Below are 13477 nucleotides of genomic sequence, written 5' to 3'. Positions count from 1 at the left end.
AGAACAAGCATTTGCAATGCAATAGGTCTCGCATTAGGAAAGTTTGAGTTATTGGTATTGTAAATGACAAATATTTTATTTATGTGTTGGTTTTAAAAATAGTGAAATGAATAGCTTTGTCATTTACAATGCTAATAGTTTTAACTTTCGCAAATGTGACACCTATAGCATTTGTAATGCAATATGTGTTGTATTTACGTGACTTAGATGTATTGAAATTACAAATAACAATGGATTTTAATTTTTTTAAATAATCAATACCTAAAAAAAGTATTGTAATTTATAATGGCAATAGCTTTAACTTTTGTAAATAACTTTTGTGAAGATTACGTTCAGTGTATTTTATTGTGACAAAAATCCAAGAACAGAAGTGAAATATTAACATCTTTTTGTGACATTTGTAATAAAGCTTGAAACATTAAGAAAACATAATTGAACCAGTTGTTGTTGAATGGTTGCACAGATTGATCCTGTGGTGGCGCTGATTGATGTTATGGTGGCGACGAGTGATGATGTGGCATTCAGTCATGCTGTGGTAGCGCATAGTGATGTTGTGGTACCCCTGAGTGATGTTGTGGTGCCCCTGAGTGATTCTGTGGTGGTGCTGAGTGATGATGTTGTGATGCGATAGATCGATAGAGTGAGTGCGATAGATCGATAGAGTGAGGGCGATAGATAGATAGATAGATAGATAGATAGATAGTTAGAGTGACTGCGATAGATAGAGTGAGGGCGATAGTTAGATAGACAGATAGATAGAGTGAGGGCTATCCATTGATAGAGTGATGGCGAAAGATACAGTGAGTGCGATAGATAGACAGATAGAGTGTGGGCGATAGAAAGATGGACAGATAGAGTGAGGACTATAGATAGATAGAGTGAGGGTGATAGATAGATAGATAGATAGATAGATAGATAGATAGATAGATAGATAGATAGATATAGATAGATAGGTAGATAGATAGATAGATAGATAGGTAGATAGATAGATAGATAGATAGATAGATAGATAGATAGATAGATAGATAGATAGATAGATAGATAGATAGATAGATAGATAGATAGATAGATAGATAGAGGTGAGGGCGATAGATAGATAGAGGGCAATAGATAGATAGAGTGAGGGCGATAGATAGAGTGAGGGTGATAGTTGTAATTTAAAAGTGTAAGAAGCACTGTGATGTTGTAGAGTGATGATGTGCTGTCCCTGAGTTATGCTGTGGTGGCGTTGAGTGATGCTCTGGCGGCCTTGAGTGATGGTGTGGTGGCCCTGAGCGATACTGTAGTGGTGCTAACTGATGCTGTTGTGATGCTGTTGCGCTGCAGAGTGATGCTGTGGTAGTGCTTTGTGATGCTGTTGTGGTACTAAGTGATGCTGCTGTGTTCCTGAGTGATGCTGTGGTGGTGCTGAGTGATGCTGTGGTGAAGGTGAGTGGTCCTGTGGTGGCCCTGAGTGATGCTGTGGTGGTGCTTAGTGATGCTGTGGTGGTCCTTAGTGATGCTGTGGTGGTCCTGAGTGATGCTGTGGTAGTGCTGAGTGACGATGTGGTGGTGCTGAGTGATGCCGTGGTGAAGGTGAGTGATCCTGTGCTTGCCCTGAGTGATGATGTGGTGGCGCTGAGTGATGCTCTTGTGGCCCTGAGCGATATTGTTGTGTGCTTGAGTGACGCTGGGGTGGTGCTGAGTGTTGCTGTAGTTGGGCTGAGTGATGTTTTGGTGACGCTGAGTGATGTTGTGGTGCCCCTGAGTGATGTTGTAATGGGGCTGAGTGATGCTGTGGTTGTGCTGAGTGATGCTGTGGTGGTGTTGAGTGATGCTGTGGTGTCGTTGAGTGATGTTGTGGCGGTGCTGAGTGGTGCTGAGTGATTCTGTGGTGGCGCTGAGTGATGCTGTGGTAGTGCTGAGTGATGCTGTGGTAGTGCTTAGCTATGCTGTTGTGTTTTTGAGTGATGCGGTGTTGCTGTTTTTGAGACATACTGTGTTGGTGCTGAGTGATTATGTTGGGGAAAGTGTAAAACAATTTAAAAAAGCAAAAACCCGTTGGTGAACCCTGTTTTTAGCATGAAATAAAGTTGTTTGCCTACTCAATTTTATGTCCAGAAATGTAGTGCATGTCAACTGGATAAAGTAGAACACATTTGTAATTGGTCAACACATGGTATAGCAATTCAAGACAAACAGTGCTGCAATCCGGGGATTTCATTAAGCAACCACTGCATTATAGAAGTAAGTCACTTCACCTGCGGCCAGAGAAAATGGGGAGCAGAGAGCTTGGCTCTTACATTACTGCATACACGCTGTTCCAAGCCCATCATCTCATCACCTTCTTTTGGATGTAAACAATCCTTATTTATTTTTTTAAGTTTTATATAGCGCTAGCTTGACCCGTAAGTATCAGAGTGCTTTACATACACATAGTAAACAGCAGAAGGATAATACAATTACATAGTAGGCAACCCACAGACAAAAATACAGCATGGGAGGTAAATATGCAGTGGAGCAGAGGGGGCAGGAGCAATAAAAGAAAAGGCGAGAGTGACATGGTCCGGTCACCCACTTTTCTTGAGTGTTTGCTCTGTATGCACCACCACTTGCACACGCTCATTTACACAGACAGCTACATATACAAAAGAAAGTTTGTACACGCAAATCCGTGCGACTGGAAACACATAGCCATCCTGAGACAGCAAATTAATATTCTAGAAACGATCAATAAATGCTGACACAGGCAGAAGAATATACGGACCCCTACCACATGACTGCAATTGAGCGGAAGGGACGTGGCCCCAGTTTACATATAGCGCCTTGTGACTTAGAAAAAATAAACGAGGGTGACAATAACATACAGCGAAGGGACTGGGGAAACGTATATGAGAAACAGATCACAGGGCTGGGGGAGCACACGGGGAGAGAAGGAGAAAGCTGAGCAGTTCCCTAAAAGCAGTTCCAATGCTTTTTTAACGCACTCTGACCGCTGGCTACATAGCAAAGAAACATGTTGTTATGCTATGCATGATACTACGTGACACGGAAAACATCAGTTCACAAGCACATACGCTGTGAGGAGGCAGACTAAGGTTAATTTTATTTTGGCGGCATAGTTAAATATCCACTGTTTCCTGGAGGTACTCTCATTTTTCGGGAGAGAGAGAGAAAGAAACGTTGACAAGCCACAGCCTGTAAAGCTCAGGGGAACACTGCAGTTTCACCGGAAATTTATAACCCCCCAAAAAAAAATTAATTTGAAAATAAACAATTCCACTGGAATGTTAATCCAATAATTATTTTTGTGCATTTTTGAGAAAAGTTTTTATTTGTTACTCTTTAATCGGAAATGCTGAAATTTGCAGAAAGGGGTGAGGTATTTGATAATGGGATATGACTGTAGGTGGTGGGAGTTGTGGTTGGGGCTGCTGGGTGTGGGGGGATTTAACTGAATGTATAATTGATTAGGAAAAAATTTAGGACACCACATAGCAAGCAATCATCAACAAAGACAACCAGTCATGCATATTCTTTATAGCACATGCATGCGCACACACACACACACATATCTAGGCAAACACACCCACTTAAACTGCCAGATGTACATGCTCCTTTCCACAATGACCATCAGATATGAAATCACCAGGCACAAAAAGACATACAAGTATCCACGCATTTATGCATCCGTGTGCACAGACCTAAAGGAGCCGGAGCATACAAATAAAAAAAAACGAACATGCATCCACATCACCTCATAAGACGTTATCCATGAATAAAAATCACCTGCCCAACATGTGCACACACATATACACACACACACACTCTCTCTCTCCTCCATAATAAGATACATTCAGACCGCATACACACAGGTACAAAGTCAGGCCGGGTTATGGTAATAGATGCTTAATTGAAACTGGTGAAATTTAGAGTTGACATCAGGTAAAATGTAGTCCCTGGGAAGAGAAAATTACATCCGAATTGAAGAAAGGGTGCACAGCCAACAATCAACCGACCACTGGCCTCTCACTGGAAAAATCACTTATGCTGACAGATGAAAGAGTCCAGTCTCCCTGTTCATCCAATGCTCTAAGAGTTAAAAAAAATGATGGCCGATGCACTGGAAGCAAAAGGTTTAAGATGAATAGAATTTCCAGTTGCAAACATAACGGACATACTCCCATTAAACCTACAGATGATGGTTTTTACAATCCGTTTATTCACTTTGAAGCAATTAAAGAATGCTGGCAGAAATAAATGCTTGGTATTGGACCATTTTCAATTGCCTCAGAAGACATAGTTGATAAGTAGGTCTATCGCACTAGTGTTAAGATAATTTTGATGCTGAATATTTTTTTTAATAGATTGGTTGGGAAATTGAATTGAATTGATTTATATAGCAAAAACGCCCGACTACAGTTCCTAATTGCATTAGAAACCTGGTATGAAGAAGCCAGCAGAGCAGTTCTGAAACTACGCCCCCAGAATAAGCGTACACATGGTGGAAACAAAGTTATTAAGGTAAAGCTTTGTAAACACGCCACAACAGGCAATGAAAGGAAACGCTACTTTCTTAAGTTTGACAATTCATATAGTTCTGCCAACTCTACATGCAAGGAATATCAGCAATATATTTTGAGGCGGTTTCGAACTTTGAAAAAATAAAGCTGACGGTAAAACGAGATGGTAGTATCAAAAAGGGGAGTGGCACAGAGGCAGAAACGAAACGCCTACCAAGAACCATTTAATTTTATTATTGCAAACTGAGAAAGCAACAAGGGGCCAGGCAGGGTGCACGTGCACAGAGCAGGGGACTGTGCGCCCGGCAGGAGTCACACCACACATTACTTCATGTCGAAATGACCAGTGGGGTCAACCCAGTGGGGGCGACGGAGAAACAGAAACCTAAACGGGAAACCCAGCGGGCAGAGCGTGTCCTTTATTTTGAAACCGCACACAAAATTAATATTTTACAATCCAGAGTTGCCGGTGGTCCGCTGGAGTCCGCAGCTTTTGTCGGGTTGAGGCAACGTGTTCCCAGCTACAAAGGAGGAATGAGAGAGGGCGGACATGTCAGATGTGCCGTGTTTATGCGAGAGACACACAGACCAGACAAGGGGGAGGGGAGCGAGTAGGCATCTGGCACGGCCAGTGCTAGTCCACCCCCAGAGACCAGCGTGACAGTGTGTGCTGGATTTGGGGGATCATGTCCGTACCATGGTGAACAAGGGGATTCACAGATGATTTAACACATGGCCCCTGAACATATATAATGAAAAGAAGAAAGGGAAGGGACTGAAGGATTGAGGCACGAAAACTGGAAATAAAAGCAACAAAGCAGACGCGGCAAAGGGGGAACACAACTAGGAAAACAATTGGGAGACGCAGAGATAGGTAATAAAACAAGCATTGGCCATGAAAGAGACACGGCCTCGCAGCCGTGAAAGTGAAAGCACGGCTGTGAGACGCGCTCTGTAGTGGGGAGGGGGAGAGGCAGGGGTAGATGGTGTTGAGGCAGATGGTGTTTAATGTGCATGTGCGTCTCGCACGACTGGCATTGCTTTGAAGGCTGATGGCGGGGGGATGGGGAGCAGCTTGGGAGGCATTCCATTGAAGTGTGGTGCGAGGCTGTGCACGCGCATGCATGGGCGTCACATGAACTGCACGTAATCCGCGCTTGGTTAGAGTTTGTTTCGCCTCCTATACGCTCACCTATTAATCCCTGCGGGATATAATAGTCGAGACCTAAAAAAGAATGTTGAATCTAAACTGACGTTTTTTAAATTTGATAATATGCATCAGAATGTGAAGTGGAGAGGACTAGGAGGTCCAACAAGGGAGGAGTAAAAGGGGGTCACGTTTTGCCTGCGGGCAGTTGGGGCAGTGAAAAAGAGACTGCCCCAACACTGCTTTGAATGTGCCTGGTCACAGAGACTCACCCAAATTCAACCAGATCACGCAGAACCCTCATTCCAAACGCAAATACAACCTGAGAGGTATCAACGGTGCCCTGAAAATCATAATTTTGTATAGACCAGAAAGCAACCTATGTTAATTGTATGATAAACGGTAAATCTAACACTGATATTGGGGCATGCTGCTCTGCGTGAAAACCTCCAAATGCCCTTCATTAGATCTTTTGGGCCTGTCCATAGGCACAGTCGTTATTTCAAACCAGAATGTAACCACCACTTTTCTGACCCCATCTCCATCACTCTTGGTCCTATTACAGATAAGCACGCTTTCTTGTGAGTTCTGGCCTCACTGGTCAATATATTATACAGTTCATTCTGTGCAAACTCAATTGCACTGTGTTCAGTATACCCGATGGAGTCTACCTCCTTGTTCTCTAAACAGAGAGAATGAAGTTCTGGTTTTTGTTATGTGAAAGGACTTGTCAACCTTTTGCAAGTATCACCAGAATACTCAAAGTCTTAGCCAATTTTCTTACCCAGGTGGCCTCCACGTTATGGTCCACAGAGATGAACTCTGTTGGGTACATCGCTTCTATGAATCCTTTAAATATAAAAATCAACCAGATGAAATGCCTGCCATGAACTCAGCAGTATCCTGTAAGGCCCAACGCAGAAGCAAGAATAAGACTAGCCATTGCTTATTTATTTAAGCAGAGAGCTCTGGTGTGGATTGTTAATTCATTGTTACAATAAACAAGGTGCACGCAGACAATAATGTAGCTATCCCTACTTTCCCTGTGGTCTCCAACCCTGATACCATCCTTTCTTGCATCCGTGCAAATGCTGGATGGTTTAAAGTGGCTGATTTATGTTCTGCCTTTTCTCTATTCATGTACACTAAGAAGGTCAATACTTCTTTACATCTCATGCAGCAGATTTCAGCTTGCATGGAAGAGACTCTCTGAAGGTTTCAAAGGATCTCCATTGATCTTTTACCAAGCTTTCAATGAATATTTGAACTCTGGGGCTCTACTGTGGAGCAGGACCTTGATCATTTGTTGTTGGACTCTTTCTTCCTTTAGATCACTCTATCTCCTTTCTCATTGAATTAACTAAGAAAGGGAGTAATGCTTCAGAAGAGAAACCACAATTTTGCCTCCTCCGGTACTGTTTACTTGGAAATGAAATTTCTGTTGGAGAGAGACACTTATTAGAAATGATTGAAGCCATTTGTAAGTTGGCCTGAACAGTGACCATCTAACAGTTACACATTTTTAAGGTATAGCGAAGTACTGTGGACAGTAGATTATTGGGTATGCCGCTCTGGCAAGCCCCATGCAAAATTATTTCAGAAAAGGCAATCCTGAAACTTTTAAGTGGGCTAGAGAAGCTGGACAGGCATTTGTAAAAATAAAACAAGCCTTTGTCTCTATGTCCACGCTGGGGCTTTCTGATTGTGCCATATGTTTTGCTCTGCACTATCATGAACACAATGGGGTTGCTTTTGGGGTTGTTGTACAAGATTATGTAGACCAGAAAAGCTTGTAGCATGTTATTCTTCTCCTTTAAACCCTGTCGCTGCGGGGCTTCCTCCATGTCTTCGCTCTGTAGTCGCGGCTGCCCATCTGGTGAAGCATCAGAAAATATTATATTGAGTCCTATGTGGATTCTCACTGTCCCCCACGCTGTATTTGATGTTCTCCTCACCATTAAAACCCAGCTCCTTTTCACCACCAGCTTGTCCTGACATGAGATTTGATTGTTGCTTGCCGCTTATATTACCCTTGGCCGTTGCCCTGTCCTGAGCTGGCATCCCTGATGCCAACCAGTGAAGAAGAACCTCATGATTGTCTTGTGATAACTGAACCTAGCCCCGCCTTGATCTTTCACATGCCCCTACACCAAACTGTAAACTAATGTATTTTGTAGATCGTTCATGCCTTAGGAATGGCAAAGGTGTGCTGGTGTTGGTTGCACTACATAGACTGTATATCAAATTTGTGAAAGGCCTGATTGCCCAATGTGAAATCTGTCCAGGTTTCTGAGCTCGTTGCACTCACTCAAGCCTGTATTGTAGCTGAAAAAAAAGATTATAACTGTATTTACAGACTCATAGTATCATGCATGGCTTTGGGCTTCTGTGGATGTTGAGGGGATTGTTGACTTCGGTCAGTACCCACAGAAAAATTCGCTTGTATGTCCAACATTTGTTGAACATGATGCTAAAACTAGGAGTTGTTAAGTGTGCTGCTCACCGACACCAAGATGATGAAGTGTCCGGGAGGAATGCTCTTGTTGACACCGATGTTAGACAAGCTGTCTTTTCGCAAACCAGTGATGTTATATCCGTGGTGCTAGCTGATTTTTTCCCTGTCCCTTCCCTGAAAGATCTGTCGCAGAAGCAAACCTCCAAAAGTGAAAAAAACGGTAGTGAACCAAACAGAGTTGCACAAGGGAACGGAAGGAAGTGTGGACCGACAATTCAGGGTGTGTGGTTGCATCAAAATGTATACTCCCCCAACCTTTCACGGTTCAATCGTGGAGTCTGTCAGCAGGGATGGTATGATTTGTGCCACACGTCTGTGTAGCCTGCCAGTCCCATAATGCTGGGACTGGCAGGCTACACAGGTGAGGGTGAGTAGCAGACCACTCTGCTACTCACCCTCCTCCTGGGGTTCTCTTTGTGCACATTCTGTAAAAGCTTATCCTTGAGCAAGAGCAGATGCCATTACTGCCGGGGCGGCTCCTCCACTAGGGCAGAGGAGCGTTGCCCCACTGCTTTCTCGCAGTGCGAGAAGCAGAAACATAAAATGGTAAAAGTACCATTTTATGTTTCTGCTTTTCACACTGCGAGAAAGCAGAAGTGTTTGGTTGTATACGGGAAGGTGGGCGGGGCTGCTCAATGAGCAGGGCTGGACAGGGGAGGAGTGGTGTGGTGTGCCCAATCCTGAGTGAGAATGACTGGTTTGGTCAGCCCTCTGGGGCCGCCCAAATCAGTTTATCAAAAGGGATAGGACACTTGTGACCACTTATTCCAAGAGATGAATTGAAAAGCCCTCATAAACGCTGCGTATCTCGAGAAGCGGTATATCTTATTCTCCGCCCCACGCAAGCGTTATGGCAACAGTCATTGGGCTTATTCAGTCAGTATCTTGCCAGCCTCACCCGAGGCAATCTCTGGTTTTTTCGTGGCAGTATCCAGAGAAAAAGGGGTTACCCCACTGAAGCTGAATGATAAGTAAAATAGTATGCAAGTGATTATAAGTTTTATTCGGATCACTTGACCACTAATTAAAAATTAATTGGTATGCTCTGGGGATAATTAGGAATCCTTAGCATAAGTCATTTGGACAAAAAAATAACGTCAACATGTTTCTGCTCTATCGGCCCGAGGGTCTAAGAGCTTTCGTCAGGACATATAAACAGAAATACACACAGTGAATACAAGGCTAATGTCACTATTTGTGACTTAGAAGGGTCTCTATTATTTGATAGTCTTACCCATGAAGGTTTTCAATTTACACCTTAGGTAGTGATTTACCGGGTTTCAGCAGGAGGTCGCAGGCCGCTCTGGAAGCGTGTTCCGCGTCTTGTGCTGGCTCTGCCTCCTGGACGCCCAAATCAGTCATGCGCACTCTGCCATTTCTCCATGCACGCTGCAATGCAGCCTACATGGAGAAAAGGGCCTCCCCTTGAGGCGCCTGGCTGGGCGCCGTCCCGATCAATCACAACGCTGCCATTCAACGTTGTGATTGGCTTAGGAGAGGGGGGAGGCTGCCTGCTTTCTCTTCCTGCCAGAAGCAAAAATATGATGCTATGGGACCAATTCACTCAAAAAATGCTCAAACAGGTTTATAAATTACCTATCTGACCCTATTTCTTATTCTAGAATAAATCTGTAAAATTCTAGTATGTCAGTTACCAGCCATTACCTCAATAAATCAATTGTATTCACCGGATTTATTTTATTTTCAAATATTTTGTATATTCATTTTTTACTTCACTTTCTTTTATATAGTATAAACATATATATTACACTATTTACAAACAAATATAATCAACATACACAAATATCTACAAAGCATTGGAAATAATAGGTTAAACATTCACTCATTATTTTTGATAGCCCCTACTGTTTGGATGGATGCTCTATCTCCTATTATCTAAAGAGCATTCCTAATTACACAGGTACACCTTATCACCACAGTATTTGAGAGATCCTTATTTGATCCTTATTCTTTAGCCACTGCTGATTATTATTTGTCAATGAATATAAATTCATAGGGTGTCCATATCCAAGATTGTCGACGCGTTTCAGCCCATTAACTTGCGGGCCTCATCAGGACTAGGGCTTTTATATTTGCATAACAAGTATGCTGTACCTACAATGTCAGAAAAGTACTTTTTACTATCTACATATCCATGTGACATTCTCATAATGAATTAATTCATGCCGTACCTATATACACCAGAATATATCTGTGTTTATTCAAAAACAACACTCTATCTCATTTAACACTAACTTTAGCATAACCTGAAGTGACGGCAAGTAAGACTCAACAAATGTGTCCCAAAGTGCAATTATCCTACAAATCACAGTGGTGTAACAAATAAATATAATCTAATAGTGCTACCAACACACCTCCTTATCAAAGTAAAGAAACCGAATAGACGGATAATCCATCAGCTTGGTGACACAGATTACCAAATACCTATTCCTTTGTGCGCAATTTCCACAAATTATTGCCTGGTGTGGAGGCTATCCACATGAATACGGGCATAACCTTTAAAATGCACTTCCTTCATTCATTTGAACAAGTATGTACCACCTTAAAAAATGAAAGGGGAACAAAACAAACGCTATTGACCATAGTAATTAATTATTATACATGCTCCGCTCAACAAACTATTTGTTAAATAAGCCAGAGATCCAAGGTATTATAGAAAATGACTCACTTGCGAAGACTTCAAGTGTTTCGTCCCTGTCGTCTTTGCCACAAAAACATTCCCGGTAGTTTGTTTTTTTATTTGCAACACCCGGGGGCTGCCGATATTCTAAAAACAAGAAAGGGAGAACAAATGTAAAAGTAAGCGCTCTCCAGACTATTCTTTCAAAAATGTACATGCGGCCGCAAATGCTTTCAAACAGCGCTTACCTAGCAAGTTATCTGCTGTTCTAAACCCATCCCGCTAACAACAATTTCTTCAATAACGGACACCACACAAAGTTTTGTTGGAGAAAGTTGTTGCAGCTTTATTTGCATAAACAATATGCCAACACATTGGGTTAACTTACGGACGATCCAGGGTGAGGCCGCCCCTCGCGACCTGCCCACCTGATGAGCCATAAACCCCTGTGGTAGTAACCGCGGGGGTGTTGTCAATGTTAGGGGAAGGGCTATCTCCTCCCCCGGCGGACCTCTAGTCCACCCCTTACTCACGCCCCTCCCCCTACGGGGCTGAGCGTTGCAGGCAACCCCCGGTTGCTCAGGACCACAACCGCCCGAAGGACTAACGGGGCGCCGTCACTCCTCCAGTATAATTGCCTCTCGCACCCTTACTGTGCTCCTGTAGAGGGTACCCTTCTGTACCTTTCAGCGTTGGATCGCACACCGGGCAAAATTGCTCACATTGCTGTTAAGGGTATTCCAAATATTCACAACCTTCGACGCCGCTATGGAGGCCACCCTAAGTATAACCAAAAATAACTAATGTACAAAAAACGGACAAAATATTTATATTTTTCAAAAATCGGAACATGGAGTCCCATGTAATTAAAAACGGGCTGTGCCCCTAGTCTGTGCTTTATCCAAAAAGTTCAGTTTAAATAATAAATAAACAGCATTGGAGAGAGAGGAAAAGACTTGCACTTTACTCCTATTCTGTTTAATTGGAACAAGGAAAAAGTGTGCCGCCTTAAACCCAAAAGTGAATTACGGACACCTGGAGCCAAAAAAGCCGCCACTCCTCACATTCTGATATGAAAATTCTACATATCAACAATCTTACGTGATTTAATATAAATACTTGAAAACAACATACAAACACATATATTTAACACATTTAGCTATGTCAGAGGCAGGAGAACAGAAGCAGAAGCCGAGAAAATACTTGGAAAGGTACGTTTTTGAAAATGTATTATTACATTTGGCACCCCCCTCTCCCAGCGCGACCCCCCCCCCCCCCCCGCACTCACACCCAAGATTAATGCCGGCCGCGACTAGAGAAGTGTTTATTTAAGGACTTTATTCTTCATTCCGGGATCTAGAGTTCCATATAGAGTGCCCAAGAAACACTCTTCATTTCATCTGTAGTGCAGAAAATGTACAAAGCTGTAGGAATTAAACAACACTTCCATGGTGCCTATCACCCAGAGTCAGTGGGAAAAGTATGCTTAAGATAGTGTACATCTGTTCTAAAAAAACAACTGAAGTAGCAGGATAACTCACAGAATTAAACTAAGCCTTAATGAGTTAGCTATAGAATGGCTTATGATGTTACCCTCAAACCCACCAGTCTCAGCTGCTAAATTAAAACTGAAATTAAAAAATGAGGATGTGATTCAATATTGCAAAACATAATTTGCTATTAATTTCCCTTCTCGGGTTCAAACTGACTTGCCTGATTGTCTGCCTGAAATCTGCCACACCTACTGACTAGGAAATTGAGTGTATGCCCGGATGTATCAGAGTAAGTTAGCCCTGCAGCCCCACTGGCATGGTCCCTGCCTGGTGCTGCTCATCACTAACACAGTCGTAAATTGTTGTGGACTGTCGTAGTAGGTTTACTCCTTCCAACACAAAGGTTTTGCACCTCTTCCAGATGCCTGCCCACCAGCACTCAGCTCTGGACATGCATGGAGTCCTAATACTTAGCGGCTGCGGCCCTCTGCCAGAACTACTTGTGTTGCTACCTTGCAAACCTCCAGTGGGCACCCTCCTCTCCTGCCCCTCGGCAGCCACCAAATGATGTGCCCATCACTCTTCATCATTACCATCTAACTGTTCTAGTAAGTGTTGTTTCATTCTGAAGCTGGCTCAGGAAGCAAGAACTGCAGCAATTAGTCAAGTTAGTTGTCTTACTCTCTCTCCTTTTTACTTTTTCAAGGTCTTCTTCAATTCTTTCCATGAGATGAGCCTGGCGCCTCATTAGTGCCGATCTGTATTCTTGATATATCATTTGTTCTTCCCACCATTGTATCCAATTCAATCCGAAGCCTTTATTCGGATAACAATGTGTCCATAAAAGTGAAACACATACAAGAAATAAAATCACAGTTGGACAATTAAATAACATGTCAATTCATAATATAACAGGCAGTTGGTAAATGGGTTACATAGTACAAACAACACAGGGGCATAATCAGAATACATATTTAAAAAATAGCAAAATTGCATTGTACTTCACGGGTCACACATCGATTTACTAGGCCCTATGGCAAATCGCAGGAAGGTACCCACACGCAGAATCAGTTCATCATTTTCCATTTTAAGTATGCGGTTAAGGGCCTCAATTAATTTAATAGGTGATCGGTTTTTTTTTTTAAAAAGGGATTAGCAGCCATTGAGCATATTTCATAT

Source organism: Lissotriton vulgaris, chromosome 2_1, assembly GCF_964263255.1.
Source record: "Lissotriton vulgaris chromosome 2_1, aLisVul1.2, whole genome shotgun sequence".
NCBI classification, from domain to species: Eukaryota; Metazoa; Chordata; class Amphibia; order Caudata; family Salamandridae; genus Lissotriton; species Lissotriton vulgaris.
Note: the sequence above shows the minus strand (reverse complement) of the source record.